The sequence below is a fragment of the Myripristis murdjan genome, chromosome 22, assembly GCF_902150065.1.
Source record: "Myripristis murdjan chromosome 22, fMyrMur1.1, whole genome shotgun sequence".
Taxonomy (NCBI): domain Eukaryota; kingdom Metazoa; phylum Chordata; class Actinopteri; order Holocentriformes; family Holocentridae; genus Myripristis; species Myripristis murdjan.
In genome coordinates this window covers 11,725,237-11,749,129 of record NC_044001.1, presented here as the reverse complement: position 1 = coordinate 11,749,129, position 23,893 = coordinate 11,725,237, and positions in this window count along the sequence as shown.

Below are 23,893 nucleotides of genomic sequence, written 5' to 3'. Positions count from 1 at the left end.
ATCCTGATGTTATTCATTCAGTCAGTAAAATATGATGGATTCGGTTTGGCAAATTGAGCACTTGTGTTACTTGCTATCATTTTTAAAGTAACAATCAGTCCTATAATTTGTTCTAATTTTGCGCAAACACATCCGTAATAGTGGGTGTCACTTCACATTTGCCAGTGAAGCTAGTGAAGCTTAGATATTTAAATGACTTCAACCACCTCATGTTTCTGATCACAGCAGGAGTCTTTTTCTGAGGCGGATCTATTCTCGAGCTGAGGTGGTTGTAGTTTGGAGAGACAGGGGCTGTGCACGCTTTACATGTCCGCTTTCTGACTCGATTTGCATTGACCAGTCTGCACCAGGACTTTGCAGTAAAGGGCAAACTGTCACTCATGAAGACAGCAGCACGCTATATACACGCACACATTTACACTCGTTAGCACACAACTATTCATACACGCAGTGGCAACCTCCCTATGACCCATCCCATTTAGTGAGAATGGTAATGTGTTGGTGTGTGTGTGAGTGTGTGTGTGTGAGGGTGAGGAGATGAAAGGACGGACACTGTGAGTTGTCTGAAAGCCCTGCTGGGAATCAACGGAGCGCTCAGCCATGTAATGCTCTCAGTTATTCTACCGCTATGCCACTTTACACAACAAATACACACACACACACACACACTCACTCACACACACACACACACACACACATTCACAACAGTCTGTACACAACGTATTATTTGCGTCCCATTACAGCGCAGTAATCATTCATCCTGCTCTGGTTATAATGACAACTGATGGCCTTTTATCTGTCAAAGTGGAGGTGCAATTAATAGTTGAATAACCCCAGAGGATTTTTTTTTTTTGCCATATGTGGCATTAATATTTGTACATACGCACCATTCTTGATGTTTATTTCAATGCGTGCTTCTGTTATTATACAGTCTTTTATACTGTTTGAGGTGCGTAATGTTTTTATATATAAATCTTTATTATTTTGCCACCGTTCTTATCTGGAGAGACAGCACAACGGTAGCCAAAGCTTCAGCGCCCAGATCACTGTCATTAAAGGCAATGAATGGTGTAGCCATTGTACCCTGACAACAAGTCTGTGAGAGAAAGTGCAAGAAAGAGATTTCTCTCTCTCTCTCTCTCTCTCTCTCTCTCTCTCTCTCTCTCTCTCTCTTTTTTAATGACACATTAAAGTAAGTGGAGGGAGATATGATTTAGTGGGCAGAAGATGACACAAACTACATCTTGAACAGATCACAGCCTACAGTACAGTGGAAGAATGTCATGGAATGCCATGTCATTTCATATCAGCTTTATTTAGATTGCCCTTTATCACAAGCATGTGTCAGATGGCTTTACATGCCGTATCATTAGGGGTGTGAATCTTTGGCTTAACAGAGATTCAATTTGATTAGACAATTCATTAGCTGACACTTTGACGAAGGGTGATTTTTCTTTTTTGGCACAATTCAGTTTGTAAACCACAATTTGAGTGAACGATTTGATTCAGTTCTTTGAAACGTGTATCCATTAAATGTGCTGCATAAATTAATAAACTTGACCTTAACTCAAGGCAGTGCTCCAAAAGAGGCTGTTTTCCTTCAACAAAATGAGCATGCCATTAATAAAATACAATCAACAAAGGCAGCATATCCCATTAATAAAAGGAGCGTCCCATCAGTCAAAGGGAGTGTTACACTGAAAAACTACTATTAACAAAGAACCTGTTGTATTAAAAACAGAGCATGTCCACAAAAGAGTATTCTTTGAACAATAAGACGTATTCCCTCAAAATAATAGTCAGCATTGACACTGGTGTGTTGTAGTCAAGTGTATCACAACCTCACAATGCCTCTCAAACAATCAAAATGTGAAACTGGAGGTAAATGTGGTGCAATACTTCAACATTCACACTCATATGTGACTTTTATACTTCTCCAATTCAACTGTCCTGCATGTCTTCATATTGTTTGAGGTAACCGGGGGAAACCCATGTAAACACAGGCAAACCACATAGAAAGCACCAGCAACTCATGAATTAAGATAAATTAGTGATACGACTGATTGATTGACTGACTGACTGATTAATCTGGGCGACTGTCATCTTTTTTCTTTTTTCTTTTTCTTTTTTTTTTTTTAATCTCGAGCACAATCTTCCTCCAGCACAGAAAATAATCAGCATGAGACGTTTAACCGAGGGATGACCTCACGCGCCATGATTGGCGGATGCATGAAGTGTTTAGATGTTTTGACGTGCCGGCCATAATTGGACGTGTTCATTACGGAGGCGAGAATCAGATCTGTGAAAACACATTTCTTATCAGCCTGACAATGCCGTGGTAACCGCTCGCCGTGGTTACCACTCATCGCGGACGCAAGCACCAACGCACAAGCATAAACAACTACACGCTGAACTACACACAGTCATTAGCAGCAGGGTTTCTAAAGACCCATATGCTCCATTTGCCACGAGCCCCCACTAGAGCAGACACTGCGTGTTGCTGGCTGGATCCATGCCACCCAGCTTCACATCACTTTGAGGCTGCATATGTACACTTTTATGTTTGTTTGTGTGTGTGTGTACTGTGTTTGAAGTGTGCATAGTCTATATCCTGCCTCTTTTTTTCGGCGCTTCCGTCCCTGATTAAAAATGGATGAGGACTCTATTTAGTGTGAGGCAATTCACTCTGCCAGTCAACCGTGGCACCGACACTTGAATGAATGAACTCTGTTTGTGTGTGTGTGTGTGTGCACGTTTGTGTGCATGAGCTTCTCCTGAGCTGTGGGTGACGAGACAAGTGGATGTGGGGTCACAGCTGGGTTAAACCAGTCTCCTGTCAGGTCAGCTAGAGTTCAGTGGTACAGAGGCTAGAAAGCAGCAGACAGAACAGCTCAGGTAGATAGAAAACTGTGGCTTAAACAGGCAAGACCATTGAGATGAAATTCCCCAACAGAGAAACAGAAAGAGAAAGGAGGGGCGAGTAGGGGATTGCAATTAAATCCATGGGAAATCTAATCCATTTGAAATGAAAGAAAAAGATAATACCTCCCTTTAGGAGAGTGAAAACAAAGTAAAATCTTGTACTTTGCCAGCGTGACATTAGTCTTTCTTCACCATGGGAACCCCTGGGAGCCACTGAAGACAGACACCAGCCACCACTGTGCCTTTTTGCCTTGGAGAGAGGCCATCCTGCCTCCATCTCTTCTCTCACAGTGCTAATGTCAGAACAAACCTCACCTCTTCATCTTATTTTTTGAAAGGGAAAATGGGCAATCCATTCCCTGTAGTGTGTACATATATTTTTTTTCTTGACTCAGACAGTACAAAGGCAGAGGGCGGACAGGGTAGTCTGGCATTAACCGCCGCTGCTCCATCTCTCCCATTATCCTTCATGTCACACAGGGCTGTGCTGTATGTGCAATTAGCCAAGGTGAGGCCTGGACTCTGGAGATGGACAAATATGGAGAACAGATCGCCGCCTGAGAGAAAAAGGCAAGGCAAGGTAAGGGGAAGGGAGAATATTGCGTGATGGATAGAGGGCGTAGAACACTGAAATATGCATCGGATCTCTCGTGAAATTTTAATCCAGACTGTTTGACTCGAGGTTGACCCTATAGTGACCCAACACGTTCGGGAGTGAAAATATCTGCTGAGGGAAGGTGTGGGTGGTAGTTGGGGGCAGAGGCAGGGTGAGGAAATCGGGAGGAAGATGGGAGTAATAAGGCCCGAGGTGTAGACGGGTAATTTCATCTGTCTGAGTGTGTAAGTGTCTGAGCGCCTCGTAACTACTTAAGAAGCTGAGAAAATCTGAGAGAGCGCCGGAGGATTTTTTACTGGACTAAAAAAAAAAAAAAAAAAAAAAAAAAATCCATCACACTTTTTTTTTAAATGAGTACAGGGAATAGACAGTATGTTCTACCAGTCTCAGCGATTCCTCTGCCCCCCACCAATATATCCTTATAACATACCATGTGAAGGAGTGTGTGGTCTGCTGTCAGTCAAAACAGATGAGATGCTGGTCTGCTGCACTCCAGCCTGTAAGAAAATCCCACTTTTATTTTTTCTGCCATATGATCCTGAGCACTTCAGTAGGAACATGAATGATTCTCTTCCAAAAAGAAAAAAATGGGGGCTAAGACTTTAATCTGTGATGTTATTATGGGGAAAAAAAGCTTTTATGCAGAAAAAAATAAGCTTTATCCTATTGTGCATATAGTAACCAGAAAATTTGACCATATCCCCAGGAAATCATTCTGTCACAGTGTCTGGCTCTGGGAAATAGATGTTCATATTCAGAGATCCTGATTGAGCTGCGCATAATGATAAGAATAACTTATGTAAATACTGTGTTTAGTCTGTATTTCCCTTTTATGCGATGCTCATTAAGTAACTGTTGATGCTTGAACTTGTATGTCCTTCCCCTGAAGAGTTAATTTGCAAAAACAGATATTGCTATTTGTATTCATTTCAATAAGCCTTTTTTTCCACCAGAAAATATCAATCACAAAATATTTGATATTTGGCAAATGCATAGACGATACTGGTTTTCACTACCAAATTTGGGATTCAGAAAGGATATCATATGAAACATTAAATACAACAGTAAGTTCATATGTGTGTATATGTGTGTGCATTTGTTTTTCATGTCCCTGTCTTTTGCAATTAGTGTGTGCATGCATGTAATATGTTGCACATGTGGTACGTGTCCACAAAATACAAACTACAGTGCATGTCTTTCTGTGGGAGTGTGTGCGTAAGTGCATGCATGTGTGTGTATGTGTGTGTGTGTTTCATGAGTGCATGCCTGTGCCTTTATTCACTCTCTCAACCTCTTTTGCACTAGCCCACAGCCTCATTAATAACCCCCGTGCTTGCTGAATGGAGCTCCAGCGGTCTATTGCGGTCTATTGCGGTGTTGTTTTTGTTTGGCCCTGGTCACAGTGATTCCTGGGAGATGGCAGCATCATAAATCTACAGCTTATTCATGGAGCTAACCTGACCTTTACAGCAACATTGAGAACAGAGAGACAGGGAGGGAGAGAGAGGGATGGGATAGAAAGACAGAGAGAGAGAGAATAGTAGAAAAGGCCAGGGAGAAGAGAACGGGAGGAGGGAGGGTTAGAGGGTTTCAAGGTAGAACTGGTAAGGAGAGGATGAGAATGATAAGGAGGAGGAAGGAGAGAGAGAGGGGAGCAGGGCGAGGAAGAGCAGGGTGAAGTAAAGCAGTGAGGAATAGACAGAGCTGGCTGGGTGGAGATGTGAACGATAGAAGAGGGAAAAAAGAAAGTCAAGGGAGAATACGAGACCGAACTGAGAGACAATGGCTATTGCAATGATAGGATGGAAGTGTGCGACTGAGGGGTTATTATGGGATGAAAGCAATCAATGGGTGTGAGAGTCGTTGAAGAGGGAAAGGAATAGACGGAGTGTGTGCATGTGAGCATGTGCACTTGAGCGTATTTGTGTGTGTGTGTGTGTGTGTGTGTGTGTGTGTGTGTGTGTGCGCTTGTGCCTGCCTGTGCCGATGTAGCCCATCTCTCTCAGACCTCTCTCACCTGTCGAGTCTTTAATAAAGTCTCCATGTCGGGGGTTTCGTCTGTTCCCAGCAGGCACTGCATCTCTCTCTGTGAGCTGTCACACACCTGACCAGCAAAACTACAATGCACTTTGAGAGCAGCTATACACCATGTACTCTTTAGTGTGCGTGTGTGTGTGTGTGTGTGTCAGTGCTGTATGTCAGTGTGCAGCACAGGTGTTCAACAGTGAGAGAGAGAGCAAGAGAGAGGTTGATTTGTGAGCTTGCAGCATGCCGGACTAATAACTCCATTCCTATGGGAGCTTCTCTCCCCATTGGTATTCTGTACCTGTGTGTCTGCCACACAGACCCATCATAGATCCAGCAGGGCAAAAAAAAAAAAAAAAAAAGCACCATTAAGAAGCAGTGGCTGTGCTGCTGTAGAGCAAAGTCACATACACCCATCTTTATCATTCCAGGGATGACCCTCCACCACATACAGTAAGCCAATTAGTGGTGGAAGAAGTCATTAAGGAGGCTGTGAAGTAAATGTGTGGACCTAAAGGGTTACCAGGAAAATGGACTCTAGTGTCAGGTTGTGTTTTGGAGAAATGCCACAGTTTGGACTGAAGGTTTTTCTCTGTGGCTTTTGTCTTGGGGATTTGGCTGTAATTTCAGTGAATTTACAATGATTTGGGAACTAAAATGAGATCCCTACAGACTGCCAGGGAAAATCGATTGCACGGTTGAGGCTGTGGTAGGCAGTACACGCACACACACACACACACACACACACACACACACACACACACACACACACACACACCGACATGCACAACCGTATGATGCATGCACATACACTCTCATATGCTCAGTGCTCAGGTATACACACACACACACACACACCCTTACACCCCCCTATGTATCCTCCCCAAGCAATTACAGGCAGGCATCCTTGGAAAATACCTGCATTTGGTCAGGAATTGCTCAGTGAAAAGAGAGAAAAAAAAACACACTAATAGAGGTGATGGGTGGACCAGAACTACCAATTCTCTGCCCAAGGTGGCTTTCAAAAACGATGATTCTGCAATGATTACAAAGGTTTTCAGATCATAAAATGGCTATTTTAGCCATACACCCGCAATAATAGTTCCCTGAAATGGCGTTTGTGTTGAGCACAATCAAGCTGAGGCCCCTCCAGGGGAAACCACCAAGGTGAAAGCACTGGTCACCTTCTCCGTGTAAGCTTCATCTCACTCAACACACACATCAATATGTTCTCCCACTGTTCTTTCCTTATCTCTCTCTCTCTCTCTCTCTCTCTCTCTGTCTCTCTGCTTGCGTCTCTCTCTGTGCCTCTGAAAATTTCTTTTTCCTGCCTCCTCACGCCTCCCTCTTCCTCTCCCTCGCCTCCCTCGCTTCCTCTCGTCTTCTTCACTCTCTGCCTCTTGCTCTGTGAATCTCTCTCCCTCTCTCCCTCTCTTTCAAGTCTTCTGTTTTCCCATCCTCCCTTACATGCACTCGACTTTTTTCTCCCCCTCTCTGTATAACCTAATCTTCCCCTTCCGTTCGCCCCCCCCTCCCTCTTCTCCATCTCTTCAAAGTCGACTTTGTCTCCGTTGTTGTTGCTGCGGTGAGAGTTACACATCGCTCAAAGCGGTTACATCTGACACAATGCTGTTCACTGACATTGTCAATAGGAGCGCGTGGAGTGATAGAGAAAGTTCACTGAAGCAGCCATCTTATGATCACACGAGCCACACACACACTCACACGTGTGTGCACACACACTTTGACAGTTGTAGATACATCCAATTTACCTTGTAGTGGCCTCCCGTAGGGACAGAGACAACTGAGCAGTCCGTAACTCAACATAACAAACACGAGTGGGTATACAATGTCTCTCTCTCTCTCTCTCTCTCTCTCTCTCCCTTCCTCTCGCCCTCCCACTCTGCATTAAGTGCTTTCAAGTGGTTGGTAACACTAGTAGCGTCAGGCTTTTATCGCTGTAATTTGCAGCCATACATCAGCATGACAGTGGCCGGGGCAGGACAGATTCGGCCTGCTCTCACACACTAAACTGTACTCTCTACTGACACACGCCAAGGGCGGCCAGATAATGCAGATGTATGAATAAAACAACTCGGCTTTGACGTTACAGATCACAATGCATCATTCATCCATGCCGGGGTTGTATACAGTGCGATTCTGCGGTGACGGATGCTGTTCATTTGGGAGCAAGGATGAGGCAAGGATAGGGGGGGATAAGTGATGCCCTGAACGTTATGGCTGGACTTCAATCAGCCGAGCTTCAGTGAAATGTACAGCCTGCTATTTATGTAATGGCTGCTTTCTGCATTTGAAAGAAATGGCCAAGGGGGGAGGGGGGGGTGCATAGAGAGAGAGAGAGTGAGGGATGGTGATATGGAGGGATGGAGAAGAGGATGAAAAGGATAGGATGTCATAGCTGGGGCTGATAGACGGGGGAAGCTCCATCCACACCATCTCTGAGAATATATGAGGGGATAGAGATGAAGGAGAAGGGAGGGGATGAAAAGGGAGCGAAAGGATAGCTGCAAGGTGGAAGGGACTGTACGAGAGAGAGGGGGAGAGAGAGAGAGAGACTTTGAGTGGAGGGAGTAAGGGAGTAACAGAAGTGGAGAGGGATAGGGGATTAGGGAGAAAAAGAAACGAGGGGAGAAGTTATAATGGTCTGTCAGAATAGAGGAAATAGAGAGAAAAATGGACTGGTTGATGAAGGTGAAGAGGGATAGTGAGTGGTACAGGTGGATTTGAATAGCAGTCTAGGGGGACAGAGCGAGAGAGAGAAAGAGAGAGGGAGAGGGGAAGATTGCTAAAGGTTAAGAGGGATTTTGTTTGATCTGTATTTTTTTTATTCCATCCTGTCAGATTTTAATGGGGTCTTAGAATCGCCGTGAGGTTACCTAGGCAACTAAAATACGCTGTTGGGCTGGTGGTGGGACACAGTTATCTCTGTGCTAAGGAAGGGATGGGAGAATTATCTGGCTTTGACGATGAAAAGTGTGTGCGCGCGTGTTCGTGTGTGCGCACAGGTTTATGTATGCGTGTGTGTGTGTGTTTGTATGTGTTTTTTGGTTTGTAGATGCCCCTGACTGTGCATGTGTGTGCACAGGTGTGTATGTGTGTGTGTGTGTGTGTGTGTGTGTGTCCCTTTTGTCCTTGTAGATCAAGCTGAAGTGAATTAGGGCTGATAAGGTAAAAAAAAAAAAATCTTATGTTTTGACAAATATTGCTATTATGATGGGAATTGTTGTTTAGTGAGATTTTTGCATCACAATTTTCATCTTCACTGATAAAACTCTTTCTTTCTTTCTTTCTTTCTTTCTTTCTTTCTTTCTTTCTTTCTTTCTTTCTTTCTTTCTTCCTTTCTTTCTTTCTTATGGAGAATGAAATTTGTATTCCAGGGCATCTCTGTAGCACCACAATGCTTCATTTATAATATAACATTTAATTTTGTAATATTTTTTGACACATTTTACATTAACAAAAAAACAACAGCTTCTGTGATTTGGATATTGCACATGGCCATATTGCAGTTTCAATAATATTCCAACTAATTGTTCAACCCTGCTGTGTTTGCATATGTGCAGAGTGCACAGGTGTGTGTATAGGAATGTGCCTTGTTAGTAGATGCAACTGTGCATATCTTCGCTGTGTGAATGCTCCCATAGCTGTGTATATATATATATATATGTGTGTGTGTGTGTGCGGTGTATAGGTGTGTGTACACCCATGAATCTGTCTGTCCGTGTAGCTGTGCTTGCAGTATACGATGGAGTGTGAATCATCAGAAGCGGTGGAGCCATAAAGCCCATAGCTGTTAGGCAGGATGGCTTCTGGAATGATCGCAGGGCGGCTGTACTTCTATTTCCCAGGCAGCCGTCACTGTGGGAGGCTGAGGAGCTGCTGTGCTTGTGTTTGCGGGGACCTGGGGGTTAGCCACTATATAGCCACGCCTGACAGCACAGCCAATGGCCATAACGTCAGCGACAATGATTGAACATGTGAAATATGTGCTCTTTGTCCGTGGTATTGGACAGGGTGGAGGTTAGAGGTAGGGTCAGGGTAAGGGTTAAGGCAAGAGGAAAATTGCCTGTTTGGAAAGAAAGCATGGCTTGCTCTCTCCTCTTTTCTCACTCGCTCTCTCTCTCTCTCTCTCTCGCTCACTCTCCTCCCCTCAGTGTCTCTCTCTCTCTTCTTCCATCTTTTATTAGTCGATCTTGAGAGCTTGCCACAACGACAAACAAGATATTTGTCAGATTTGATTTCTTGTCTGCAGTGAAACTTTGGTGGTTACCCCAACAGAACACTCTAATATGGGGATATTAATAATGCATAAACACACGCAGCCAGGGCGTATCTATATAATTGCAACTGGCAAAACATTCTTCTGATATTCACTATGCAGCATAATTTTGAATAATAAGAGGAGCTCATTTGGTATAGGCGAGATAAAAAAAAAAAAAAAAAAAAAAACACAAATGAGTGAGATGTGAGTAGATACACACGAGCCATCTGGTTACTTGTGAAGTACAGCTAACTCATTAGTGATGCTATCATTTCTCTCTCTATTAAGTTTTGAAATCATAAGTTATTAATTCTTGCTGTTTTACATCCTGATGACGTTGAAGACAGTCAAATACGCAAAAGTGGCCATAGCTGACGTCGGAGAGGCTAACAGAAATACAAAGCAGATGTATGGATTTGGTGCACTGATAGCTCATTCGGCTGGGCCAGGCTACCAAAAGACAAAGTGCTGGCATAATTTCTCATGACAAACCTGACAAATGCATCATGTTCTGAATTTTGCCATTCAGCTCTCAGCTGCTCTTTTTCACCAGTTCTGCCTTTTCTTTTCAACCATTCCTCATTTTTACCCGCTATATGTAATTATTCAGCAGGGCCAGTATTTACATTACATCACTGTCACCCCCAAGCTCTGATTAGAATATAGATGTTGTCATTTTTTACATGTTCATTCACCATTTGTATTATTTATATGACATTTTGTGACAAGAGAGTTCTTTTTTCATTTACCCTCTGCTGCAGTTGGACAGATTAAATTGGATCTCTGTTGAATAGTGAATGAGAAATAACAACATTATTATTGTTAAGTGTTTCATAAGTAGTTTTCCAGGCAAGCATATCCATCAGTGGTCCAGGGGGATACAGGAACCTGGCATGAGGGGCTTCACGGTGGTTTTGTGGTTGTTACTGCCTTTATCTGACTGTTGATGACTCCAGATAGCAATGCAGGATACAGAAGCTCAATAGTGCCATCAGCAGGTGGACAATGGCAGTGCTTCTTCACATTCATTGGGATGATACTCAGCGAGCTCTTTTGGGGTATAATGGTGAAAATTTATCAGAAATATGATTAGGTCATAAAGTGAAATATGCCTTCCTCTCTGGGTCTGGTGAAGGATATATCAGGCTCGGGGATTAAGGTGAAGATGAGGCTGGCATGAGTCCAACCTACTCTCTGCCAAGGTTAGACTATCCTCCGGCCTTTAAAGCCCTGTCAAGCAACCCCCCCAGCCCTGACCCCCCCTCCCCGTCCCACCAGACATTGACCTTAGGTCAAGGTTAGGGCACCGTCTGACTTCAAATTCACCTGCCTCTCTCTTCTGACTTCCTCCACCTTCACCTCTTCCTCTCTCAGTCGTTTCTGTTTCTCTTTGTCTCCCGCAAACACAGACATGCACACATACACACCCAAACACACCACGCAGCCGAGGTTTTTCGTCCATAAATAAGCGTGGTCCATCCATCATGGGGCCTCAGCGGGCCTGTGCGAAGCAGAGTGCCCGCTGGCTAGTTCACCCCAGCAGCAGCACACCGGGGGACGGACAGGGAAGGTCAGCCTAAACCACCACAAGGAGAGGGGTAATAATAATCATCATCCCTCTGAGTGTGTGTGTGTGTGTGTGCGTATATTTTTGTTGTCAGTTGGAGACAGCGCTAGCAAATGGCCTACAGTGCGTTTAACAGCGTTTTCTCCCCTCTCCCTCACACTGTCCTATAGATTTTCTGTCTGTCCGGGGGTAACTGTCTCTGTAACGGAGTGAGTGTCGGTGGTAAAGGCTTCAGTGTGTTGTATGTTCTATAGGTCAGTCAATGCAGCCAAGGAGATGCTTCTCATGTGGCGCTGCAGGGAACAGATACATCCCAGATTCACTCTTCTGATAGCGCCACCAGAGAGATATAGGGGAGGGGAGTGGAGGTGTGTGTGGGTGGTTATGTGTGTGTGTGTGTGTCTGTGTGTGTGAGATAGAGAGAGAGAACGAGAGAGAGAGTGAGTTTGTGTGTTTGGTTGCTTTCTTCTTCTACACGAGTCTGGCTGTGTGAACTCGCAGAATCATTTTAACAAGCACAGATTCATACTCGATTAGGCCCCAACGCTTATTTTCAAATCTCAACGAATTAAAGAAGTGTAACCGTCACCTCTTTTGCGTTGTTTGGCTTCATTCAAAACAAATAAATAAATAAATAAATAAACAAAGGATTTATTCTTTGACACAAATAGGTTGCACCTCCGAGCATCATGACAGCGCGGCTGTGTTAAAACTGACAGAAATGGTTCGCCCTCATCACGCCTCTTTTGTCTCTGCAGACTAATTAGGGAGTAATCGCTGTCAATTAAGTCAGGGAATTAATGTAACATGACACATTTTAACAGCGCTCAAGGGTCTCGTGTATCCTCATCTTGATCAGAAACTTAATGCGGTGTCCTGCTTATTTATAGGGGGCTCTTAACCTTTAAAACTGGAGGGAACGAGTCCAGGAAGGGCCAGGGACCTTCAGGATTTATGTCCCCTAGTAAAATAAGATGAGCCTCAACCTCTCTGTACCACTCTCTTGATTCAGTATGATGTTGTAATTTGTTCAAATGATAGAGAAGATTAAAGAGAAATTAATCTACGATGTTGCTATTTAAGTGATAATTGATATTGATTATCCCGTAATGGACAGAATGTATGTTTCTTCATAATGTGGACTCTTTAATATGACTGTAAATGATAGGAAGTATTTTTTAGCAGTTGAAGGATGCTCTGCTGTAGCCCACAAGATGCCAGATTTTTTTTTTTTTTTTTTTTTTTTTCACTGAGTGTATACTTTTGAAAAGTGTGTACCATTTTTCAACACACTGTGTGCTTGAAATTCTGTTCTGACTCTGACTATGAAAGAGCCAGAAATTGCTCTGTTCAGAGCAGTTTTGAAATATTGGGTGGGAAATATTGGGTTCCCATTTCATATTGTAAAGCTAGTGTAACCTGCTTCAATAAATATCTAACCCTTCACTCCCATGTAGAAAAAAAACTGTTTGTCGAGCTAAATTAGATAAATAAGTCCCTCATTCCACTTGAAAACTCCTTTTTAAGCCAGTAGCATTTAACAGATGTTTGTAGAACGTGCTGGTTGAGGCGCTTGTGGTTGTGCAGCTATTGAAAACTGAATTGCTGTGTCTCTGTGCTCTGAGCTCTCTCTCTCTCTCTCTCTCTCTCTCTCTCTGTCATTCTCTTTCTACTTTTATCTATCTTTCTATGAATGGAAAGGATCTTGAACCACTGATCCTTTCCATTCAAAACAAGAACAAGAAGCTAGCGCTGTGAGGAAAAGTTCCTCTAGCCCATTTATTTATTTATTCTCTCCCGCAGTGTTAAATTAGTTTTTGTGACGCCAAGGTCAAGACATCTGTGAGGAGTGTCGGGAGCAACACATCGCGTTTCAACAAGTGTTAATACCTACACAATATCTACACATGTCGCATGAGCATGTGTTTCCAAGAGTTCATGTTTAACACATTGTGCTGAGAGGATCTTTTCTTCCAAACCAGATGTTTAGCTGTGTTGAAATGTCCCTTGCTTTTACTATTGTGTATTTGGACCGATATTAAATTCCCTTTATATGACTTACTATGGATTCATTCCACAATCCCGCACTGAAAACGATACATCTTTTTCTAAGGGAATAGTACACTGTTTTTATTTATGGCAAACTGTGTCAGTCCGCCCCGAATGACTGTGAATTTGGGGCTGACAGATACACTTTACTGCGCTCCATAGCAGGAAATACCTCTCAACAAATCCCTTTGTTACAGATGGCTGTGGATTATGCCGGGTATCTGTGCCGTTGTTTTTGGGAAGCGCTCTCGCTGTTGAGATTTTCACATGTAACTTTTTGACGGTTTGAACCCCACAAATGTGGGAATAAACACCCAGTTGAATTGTTTTATGGTAAAGGGAGACAGGGGAGTCCACAGCAGACTGGAAACTTCACCAAATCACACAGAAACTGCACTAGAGGTAAGTGGGAAAATATCTCTTTTTCATGTTTTGGGTGCACTATTTAAGGGTATACATCCTATTCAGTAAATATATGGGAAAATACAAATACAATAATGTATAGTTGCTCAGGCATCCTCTGACCTGCAATATCATTAAAAGTCGAGTTGTTCTAAAAAAAACTCCAAGGGTATAAGAGAGGCCAATCAAGTAGATGGATAGATCATCTGTCATCTATATTTTTCAGTGGTGGTTTGGTCTGGGCTGAATTTTCAACAGCACAGACACTACCGAATGATCATAGAAATATTAAAAGAATATTACAGGAATACCACAGGCAGCAGTGTGTCTCTATGACCCTCCGCGACTACACGTTGCTACTTGCCACTTTGATCAAGAAGGTCACACTACTCTGCGGTGTATGTAGGCTACAATATTGTATAGAATTGAGCACTTCTATAGTTCAGAGAATATTATAGATCCAAGATGAAACAGACAGAGGGAATGAGAGTCAGTGCAATTACAAATCCCTCTGCTAATTCAGCACCACGGACAGCACCATGGATTTATCAATACACAGCACGGTGAGGCTGTTGATATTTCAGAGCCGTGGTTGGGGCCATAGATTCTAACTTACACTGACCTCAGACAGATAAAAGGTCAATGAATCAGGCAGACTAGAATAACATATTCAACTAAGCAACGCCTCTGCCCCCGCGCTCTCTCTACTACTAGGAGATGGAGAGGGGGGCATGGCAGGTTAACAAGAGGGATGCATTTTGGCCATTTGATCATTGGTCATTGGAGGATGACATCTCCTAAACCTCCTTTAAAACACCTACTAAATTCAAAGCAGCTATCATCTGTCTTGTAGGACAAAGAACAATATTAAATTACTTGTGAAGAGAGAGATGTTTTTATACTGTATTGCACTTTTTTTTTTGCAGTGAACAGCCACCCGTCCTGTACGCCTACATATACATCTAGTGTAGAGAGAACTGCTGCATATAAGCATGGAAAGCAATAAAAAAGTACTTTATAACAGGTTAAGGATACTCAGCCCTCAAGAACCTAATATATGCCTCACTGGTAGTGTGGAGAGGATGGCGGGTTGAAGCGCTCAAGGAGAGCAGAGCACAGTGCGAACATACAGAGTGTATTTACAGTGGAGGAGATGGCAGATGAGATGAGGTCTGGTTTTAATAGAGCGGAGACCTACTCTCACAGCCAGCTGCCTTCAGAGGCCTCAGAGGAGAGGTGCCAAGGAGAGGTGAGGAACAAAGTGTGTGTGTGTGTGTGTGTGTGTGTGCATGAACAAGAGAGGGTTCAATGTTTTTCAAATCGTGCGGGGACATTCGGAGCCCAGCAGAATAGAAAAGCTTTAAGAGTAGTCACATGTGAAGACCGTTTTCGAGGCCTCATTAGGAAAAAGGTTATTTTGAGGGGAAAAGGGTGAGCAGTTGGGGTTACAGATGGATATTGTGCATTTGTGTGTGTATGTGTGTGCACATGTGCATTTGTCAGTGTTCCTTCTTTTGCTATTTTTACCCAGCAAACAGCCAACACACTGTTTACAGACATCTGCAAACCTCTCACACATGGGAACATCATGTATCAGGAACACCAATGACTTAATAATCACGTGTTTTTTAAATGGGAATCATGTGAGATGCTCTCTAATGACCATGCTAAGATGGTTCCCTGCTTGTATCTCTCTCTCTCCCTCTCTCTCTGTCTTTCTCTCTCTCTTTCTCACACACATACACACACACACACACACACACACACACACACACACACACACACACACACACACACACTTTTCCTTTGTATACAACAGAAAGATGCCGCTCCTCTGAAGCTCTCTGTAGTTCCACTGGTCCCTCACAGCTGTGCGATGACGACAAGACATGCAGAAATCCCCCAACCACCCTCAGCACCAACATTTTACACACACACACACACACACACGCACACACACATGCACACTACACATAAATACAACCTATACCCCACCCCCCACGCCCCTCTTTGCCTCTCACAACACCGTTTTGACAGCTGTGCAGCAACTTGCCAGAGATGTCATGCAGATAGAAAGCTTTTAACACTGAGACACAGAGAGGTGTGTAATATTCATAAGGACTGCTCCACTTTACTGTGCAATAGATTTCGGTGAGTGTGAGCAACACCGATCTGGGGCCTTTGGTAATGTGGTGTAATATAATATTAATGCTAGTTGTGTGAGATAGCTCCTTCCCTGTTATTCGTTCTGCCCCATTTCTCACATGCGTTACAGAGATGTTCTGTGTGAGCTTGTTTAGCAAGCAGGGCGCAGCACATGCCGCAGCAGGGTGCAGGCTGCCATGCAATAGGGAAGAGCTCAAGTTTTCGGGTGCACTTTTAGGCTTGGTTCCTGCAGAGATGATCTCTTAGACATGCACACACACACATACAACCTTATACAGCCGAGATGTAGGATTGACGTGGCAAGCAAAAAAAGTCGTCAGCAAAATGATATGCTAAAAAAAATCGTCTTGCAGTTATTTTGACAGATACTGCGATTCTGATGTGACTCATGGTTTTAGTGAGAATGATAACTTTTGCATCAGAAATTTCATTTTCACTGAAAAAAAGAAAAATGATCTGAGCTTTGCTGGAGTATGTCCCAAATAAACATGTTTTCTGACATCTTGAAAATATCATTAGTTGGCCAGGCCATCTCTGTAGCATCACATCACCTCATCTTTTATGCCATTTTAGCACATTTTACTTCTTTCAAAAAGATGCAGCTCCTGTCAATTTGATAATGGCCATATTGTGAATTTGATAATATTTCAATCAACTGTTCCATCCTAATTCAGACTTTTCACAATAGTTTTTGCTAAAGGTTCGATCAAACATACGGTTTCTTTTATTTTCCTTCCTCCACTATACCTTCCTTTCAAGCCACACGCCATGCTCTGCACAAAATTTGCCTAATTCCAATTAAATCAAGGTTTGCCGCAATTGTGTTTTCAGCTTTCAGTCCGATGAAAATGCAAAACAGTTCAATAAAAAAAAAAAAAAAATGAATGAGACTCGCAGCTTTTTGGTGAGGTTACTGAATGCCACTTGAGCTGTCAACCTTGGCGATGTTTTCATCCCCGCAAACACAACAAAATAAAGATGAAAAGATGAAAAGACTCACAGGACGCAACGTAAAGTGATGTTTTTTTTTCTGTCCTTTATTCTCTGTAGATACATACATACATATATGTGTATGTGTGTGTGTACATTTCCCATAATTTCCTCTATTACACCCTTAACCACTTCGCCGGCACTCCCCTTCCCTCTCTCCCTCTTTTCTTTGCTCTTTCTTTCCTTCCCTGTTATTTTGCTCCTTCCCTCCATCTCTCTGTAACTAATGGTCCTTAAACGCAGCCCCAGCTGTCGTGGCGTTGGGACTAAATCACAACAATCATGAGTTATTATCAACGGCGTGCTGACTGATTGTGCTAATGTCCGTGCTGATCGTATTAATGTAGAGGCTGATTGGAACACATCCATCATAATATCCCTGGCAATGAAGAGGTAATCACCAGCATTATCCCGATAATGAAAAAGACTGTTAGACTGAAGATTAAAACTAAATACTGGTAATAAGGGGCTCCATATTTCGGTATTACTGAGAGCATAAGAAGAAACCAGCACTCTTCCTCCCCCCGCCACCCTCTTTCCTCTCTCTGATCTTGTCCTTGCCACCTTTTTTTCCTCACCTCTTTTTCATGTTCACATATCCCCTTATTTCCTCCCATTCAACATCCTGCCTCCTTCATCCCACCTTGTCTCCCCACTCTTCATTTCCCCCTCTCTTCCTCACTTACATCATCTTCTTATTCTTAAATGTGTTGTCTTCTTTTCCTATCTTTTCTCCCACTATCTTCTCCTCTTCTGTGCATTTCCCTCCTGACTGTGTTCCTCCTTTTTTTTTTTTTTTTTGCTTTGCCTTTATCAAGATCCAGCACCCTTTGCCTCATAGTTTTTTATCGTCTCCATTTATTTTATCTCATATCTTCTCTCCAAATTCTCCCTTTTCCTTTCCTTTCCTTTCCTTTCTTTTGTTCCATTTCCATGTCTCCCACTATTCAGAATCCCAGCTGCTTATCCTCCTTATCCTTTTCCTCGTCTCCATATTCTTCACGCTATTTGCAGACATCCCGTTTCATGATCCTGTCTGTTCCCTCTTCATTTTGCCTCCTTATTCGACAACATTCCACCTGTTTTTGTATGATTCCTTGTACTCGTCTTACCTTGTTTGTCAACCCACCTCCCTTTCCTCTCTACCCTCCCTGTCTTCCTTCATTTCCTCATCTGTTCCCTCCTCCAGAGCTGCAAGGAGCCCTGTCCATCTGTGGGAGAGAGATGGGTGGGGAGGTGCAAAGGGTGGGTGGGTGGGGTGGGTGGGAGGGAGTTTGAAGAGTTTTAATGAGCCAGTGCTCACACTTATGAAAGGATGGGCAAGTGATGGAAAATTAATCCATTTGAGAGAGAGCGAGAGAGAGAGAGAGAGAGAGCGCATGTGCGTGCATTGTGTGTGTGTGTGTGTGTGTGTGTGTGTGTGCGTGTGTGTGTATGTGAGGTGTATGGAGGTGTGTGTATATGTGTGTATATGTGTATATGTGCACATGTTTGTGTATTAGGATGTGTGCACGTGTTCAGATGGAAATGTACAAAGGTGCAAAAAATGTGTGTGTCCATGCGTGTGCTTTTGTGTGCATCTGTGTGTGTGTGCGTGTGTGTGTAAGTGTGTGTGTATATTTGCATGTGTCCATATGAATGTGTGTGTGTGTGTGTGTGTGTGTGTGTGTGTGCCTGTGTGTGCTGTTTGTGTGTTGTTATCCTATGAGAATTCACTGAGCGAAGCTCACTAAGCAGAGACATTTTTAACTTGTGCAATCAATACGAGAGTGTTCGTGTAACTGCAGTGTATGTGTGTGTGTGTGTGTGTGTGTGTGCTACACTGATGAATGGCCCAGCTCTTAATGCTCTCAACAACTCTGTGGACTAACTAGACTATTTAATCACCCTCTCCTCCGCCTCCTCCTCTCTGTTTCTGCTTGTCTGCCAATGCTGAGCGTACTGCTGAGGCTAGACAACACTTATTGTACAATACATTACCATTGCGAGTGTACATTTATGTCTGTGCGTGTGTGTGTGTGTGTGTGTGTGGAAGAGAGTGTATGTACATTAGCACTGCATTAATCAGTGTCCAACCTGCTGGCTTGTACACCTGTCGACTCGTTATGGAGCACAGGAACAGATAGAGGTGGTGCAGGGAGCATAAATCTAATACACACATGCACACACACTCACGCACACATTCTTGTTATACTTCTGTTGACTTGCATTCATTTTCTAACTTCCCTAAACGTCACCCTCGCCACTAATTGCCTGCACTGCAGCCATTACCTTAACCTTAAACTTTTAACCTCTACACTTAAAATAACTGTTTTCCTAATGGGGTCTGGAGAACAGGGCTCACAAATTACCGCTATATTGAGACTGTATACGATAGTGAACACAGATAACACACACACACACACACACACACACACACACACACACCTTCGCTGAGAACTGGAAACCATCATCAAGCCCTGACTCGAGGTAAGTGTTGGTGTTTGAGACGATCGCTTTGAAGTGAGAAGAGTGAGTGTGTGAGTAGGGGTGCATAACTGTGTGCATATGTGTGTGTGTGTGTGTGCATGTGTGTGTGTGCCTACAGCAGTAATGAGCACCGGGCCATGGGATGCCCAAAGGCAAGGTTCCTTAACAGGGTCAAACTCAAGGACGTCTGGCACGGCTCCACTCGCCCACCTACAGTACACATCAGACAAGCTGGACCACTCGACCACAAGCTGATTGAATGCTATTAAACAATATGAGGAAACAACATGCTTTCTGTAGACCACGCCCTCATCTCTGTCTCTCTCTCTGTCTCTTGCTCTCTCTCTCTCTCTCTCTTTCTCTCTCTCACACACACACACACACACACACACACAGGCGAGGCAAAACACCCTCTATTCGTCCCCAAACGAAAGGGAGATTCACGCTCCACTAGCAAAGACTCTCAGAGTGTAGGTTATTAATGAGAGCATGTCCTAACAGCATTACAGAGCCACTGCCCCATAGAGGAGAGGAGAGGAGAGGAGAGGAGAGAAGAGAAGAGGAGAGAAGAGAAGAGGAGAGGAGAGAAGAGACTAGAGAAGAGAGGAGAGGAGAGAAGAGAAGAGAGGAAAAAAAGGGGACAACAGAGGAGAAGAGAAGAGAGAAGAGGAGCGGAGTGGAGAGGAGAGAGTTTGATGAGATGAGAGGAGCTTCAGTAAGTGTGCTATTTGAATCCCCCTGTGGCTAATGATTATATTGGAAAAGTCATGATGGATGGGTCGCACGCTGCTGATGAGTGCCATCTAGTGCCTGGAATCACAATTGCTTGTCTGGCAGAGGCCATCGAGACCTGCAGCCTGATACCACACTTCCTCTCACTTGCACATCCTATGCATAAACTGCCTCCTCCACTCGGCGCCTCACACTCAAAAACTCCCGCTGCTCAGGGTCATTTTTTCCTCACAGCTCATGCGTCGTTATGGAAGCAGCATGCCCCGTCACACAAACATATTTGGAATTGATAGCCGGCCTCGCGAGCGTGCACGCGAGTGTGTGTGTGTGTGTGTCTGTGTGTGTGTGTGTGTGTTTCTGTTGAGCTTTATTGTGTAAGTGATCTGGGGAGCGTTATGGGAGCAGAGCGATAAGCCTGGTGTCACTGGCGTCTAATCATACTCCGTGTTCCTTATCGGCTCCGGGCTCAGGAGGCGGAATGAACTGTGGAGAAGAAGAGAGAGGGAGAGAGGGAGAGGAAAGGGAAGAGAGAGGGATACGGTGGGAACGAGCGAGGGAGAAATAGAAGAGGCAGAGAGCAAGAGGGCGGAGGAAACGGAGAGAAAGAGAAGGGCGAGCGAGAGAGGAGGAAAATGAGGATTGGAGGGATGAAGGGTGGGGAGAGAGAAAGGAAGGAGTGGAGATTTAAGGGTCTGTTGCACTAAAAGCATATGGGGAACCAGTGCCAAGCCCCATGTCCCGATTCACCTCGCCACCCACACGGCACAAACCCACCTTGTGTAAGAGGATCTGCCACTTCAATGCAACTTCCCACTGTGTGTGCACGTATATGTGTGTGTCTCTCTCTCTCTCTGTGTGTGTGTGTGTGTGCATTGGGGTTATCAGGAGTGCTAAGGATGGGTGGTAATTGAATAATGACAGTAAAGCCTCTGATGGATTACCTGTCACTCTTCCCCCTTCTCTTCTTCCATCACTGTCATTCCTCTTTCTCTCGCGCTCTCGCCACGCAACCTTCGGTCAAATTGTCTCCCATTCCTGCCGTCACCCGTGCCAGTGTAGATAAAGACACCCGCAAAACACACCAGCCGACACGCACAGATGCACAGATGCGAGCACAATACGCACACGCATTCTCGGGCCCTTGTATAGGCCAAGGTGCATAAATACACACATTTGGTCTCTCTCCCTCGCACCCACGCCCACGCCGCCCAAAGTTGAGAAAGAGACTGTGTTGAAGCCGCATTTGTTTTTTGTTTTTTTTCATTACTGCAAAACAGCCAGCGAGAGTGTGAGAGCACCGCAATTCAAAAATCCATTTTAACAACTCCTTTAGTCTCGTATTTGCTGTTGAAATCTTCAAACAGTTGAAAATATCAGCGAGTGGAATGAGATAATCCCACTTGTTTCCAGATCAAGTGTCATTTTCTTGATACTCCATCGGTCGATCTGCTTTATTCTGCCTTGTCTCAACATATTTATATTTGTTCCCAGAAAAAAAATCCTGAAACAAGTGAAACTGCATTGGTAACAAATGGGATTATGTCATCCCACTGGCAGATTTTGTTCACTTGCTTTAGGAAAAACAAGATTTTAACACTTAATATGTTAATGACTTGTAAAGACTGAGATTTTTTTTCTAGTGTGCAGTATTCTGGTGCAATGCAGTTCAATCTATAGTGTCTGCTATCTACTAAATGGGAGTTCTCCATCATGGGTATGGACTATTTCTGAGATTAAATGCAGTGTTTCAGGTGAACCGGTGCCAGCGGGGCATTTTGTCCATTCTGAGCGTGGGCTCCGCTCTGTGCGGGACCACCTATGTTGCTGTCCCTGATTCCCCCATCTACCTGGGAGGTGCTTCTCTCCACCTGACCAAGCACCGTCTCTGTATGCCAGCCTTTGTGCCTAACCTCGCCTTCTTCTCGCTGCCCTCGCCCCCCCTTTTTCTCCCCTCTTTTCCTCTATACCCCAACAATGGAACAGGATCCACAGGGGAGAAGGACTGTCGGGAGGGTGCAGCCTATTTCTGAGTGTATGTGTGTAAGTGAGAAGGAAATGTGTGTGTGTGTGTGTGTGTGTGTGTGTGTGTGTGTGTGTGTAGGAGGGGGTGGTGTTGGTCGAGGACTAAATAGAAAGTGAGAGAGAAGATGATATCAGCCGTAATTCATTTCCACACAGATATCATATAGCTGTTGCAGGGTAATTAGAAGTCAGAGAGAAAGGAGATCAGGGTTTTGACATTTTTTATCATTCATTTAATTGGTTGAAAAAAAGGAAGGTTTGAAGCACTACACATTCAGGCAGTGAGGAATATTTACATAAAGCCTCTTTGAAGACAGTCCGACAACAGTGAAAATAAAAAAAGAGCACCAATGGTACAAACCAGAGCTGAATTAGTACAACAGATATTCCCAAATTGTAAAGCTTTTATGCCTTTAGCCTTCACTAATGAGGTGCTATATATTGCTGCTGTCCTGGGAAAACATCTTGATTCTAAATGTGGTGGTTTTCGTCGTTCTGTGTGAGCTGCAGGTTCACATCGGGACAGTCCAAACTTTTGGCATGTGTCGAGGCAAAACCTAAATCTAATGTGCACGATGAGCTGTGGGAGAGGAAACCTGACCCTATTTAATTTCAAAACTTAACAAGAAAACATTAGCTTTTCTTATGAAAGCAGGGTTATGCCAAAAAAAAAAAAAATTACATAACAAGTATCTTAGCCAATTAAACACATTCACATATTTCGGTCTGTTGTACTAATTCCAACTTTGGATCATTTCCAGCATTCTGAGGTCAAAAACTGCTGTTTGATGAGGAGAACATCATCCACTTTATCAGTTTATTGCCACGTGTTGCAGAATGTGAGAGACAAAACAAAGGCGCAGATGACAGGGTAGACAGAAAACAAAAACCCTCACAATTATGGTCTGTGATACATTTTACAGTACATGATTCGGTAATGTCAAGTAAGGCTTTTAAACCAGCTGGTCATTTAACTGTGATTCATTTTACCCTTCTTTGCAGTTACACCTCCTTAAACATGTCAGCGAAATAAATGAGGATCTTTTGCATTTCGACAAATCCCTTTTCCTCGTAGCTCAGTCATTTAATAATACTCTTCATTATAATTCTTTGAAAATACACACTGCAGTGTTTTCTCCCCGGTAACACCAGTTCTGAATGCCCTCCTGTTAGTACCTCTTCCTGTCATTATCAAGTTCTCACTAATAGATAATGCAACCATGTTCATGTGTGAATGACAAATACGGTGTAAAAACTCTTTTCTAATGTGACAGGAGTCATCACTCACTATTTTCCTTGTTGCTAGGTGGGTAATGAGGGGATCAGGGGCAATGGAAAGAGGGGGATTGTGGGGACAATGTGACATGTTCAAATGTTAAAAAATGATAGAAGCTTCTGAGAGCCCTGGTGGCGCTCAGGGTCACCGGAGGCAACCCGAGCCCCAGTGCCCCTTCTCTTGACTGTACAGGCGTAACGATACACTGTGAGCCGGCACGGAGGCCACCAATCCAGGCATGACAAAGCAGTGAACCAAAGCTGGAAACTATACAAGCCATGGGAACGCAGCAATCCTACCAACACACGCAAGTCGGCACATACACATAAACATACAACACACACACACATGCACACACAAGCATGCATTCCTACT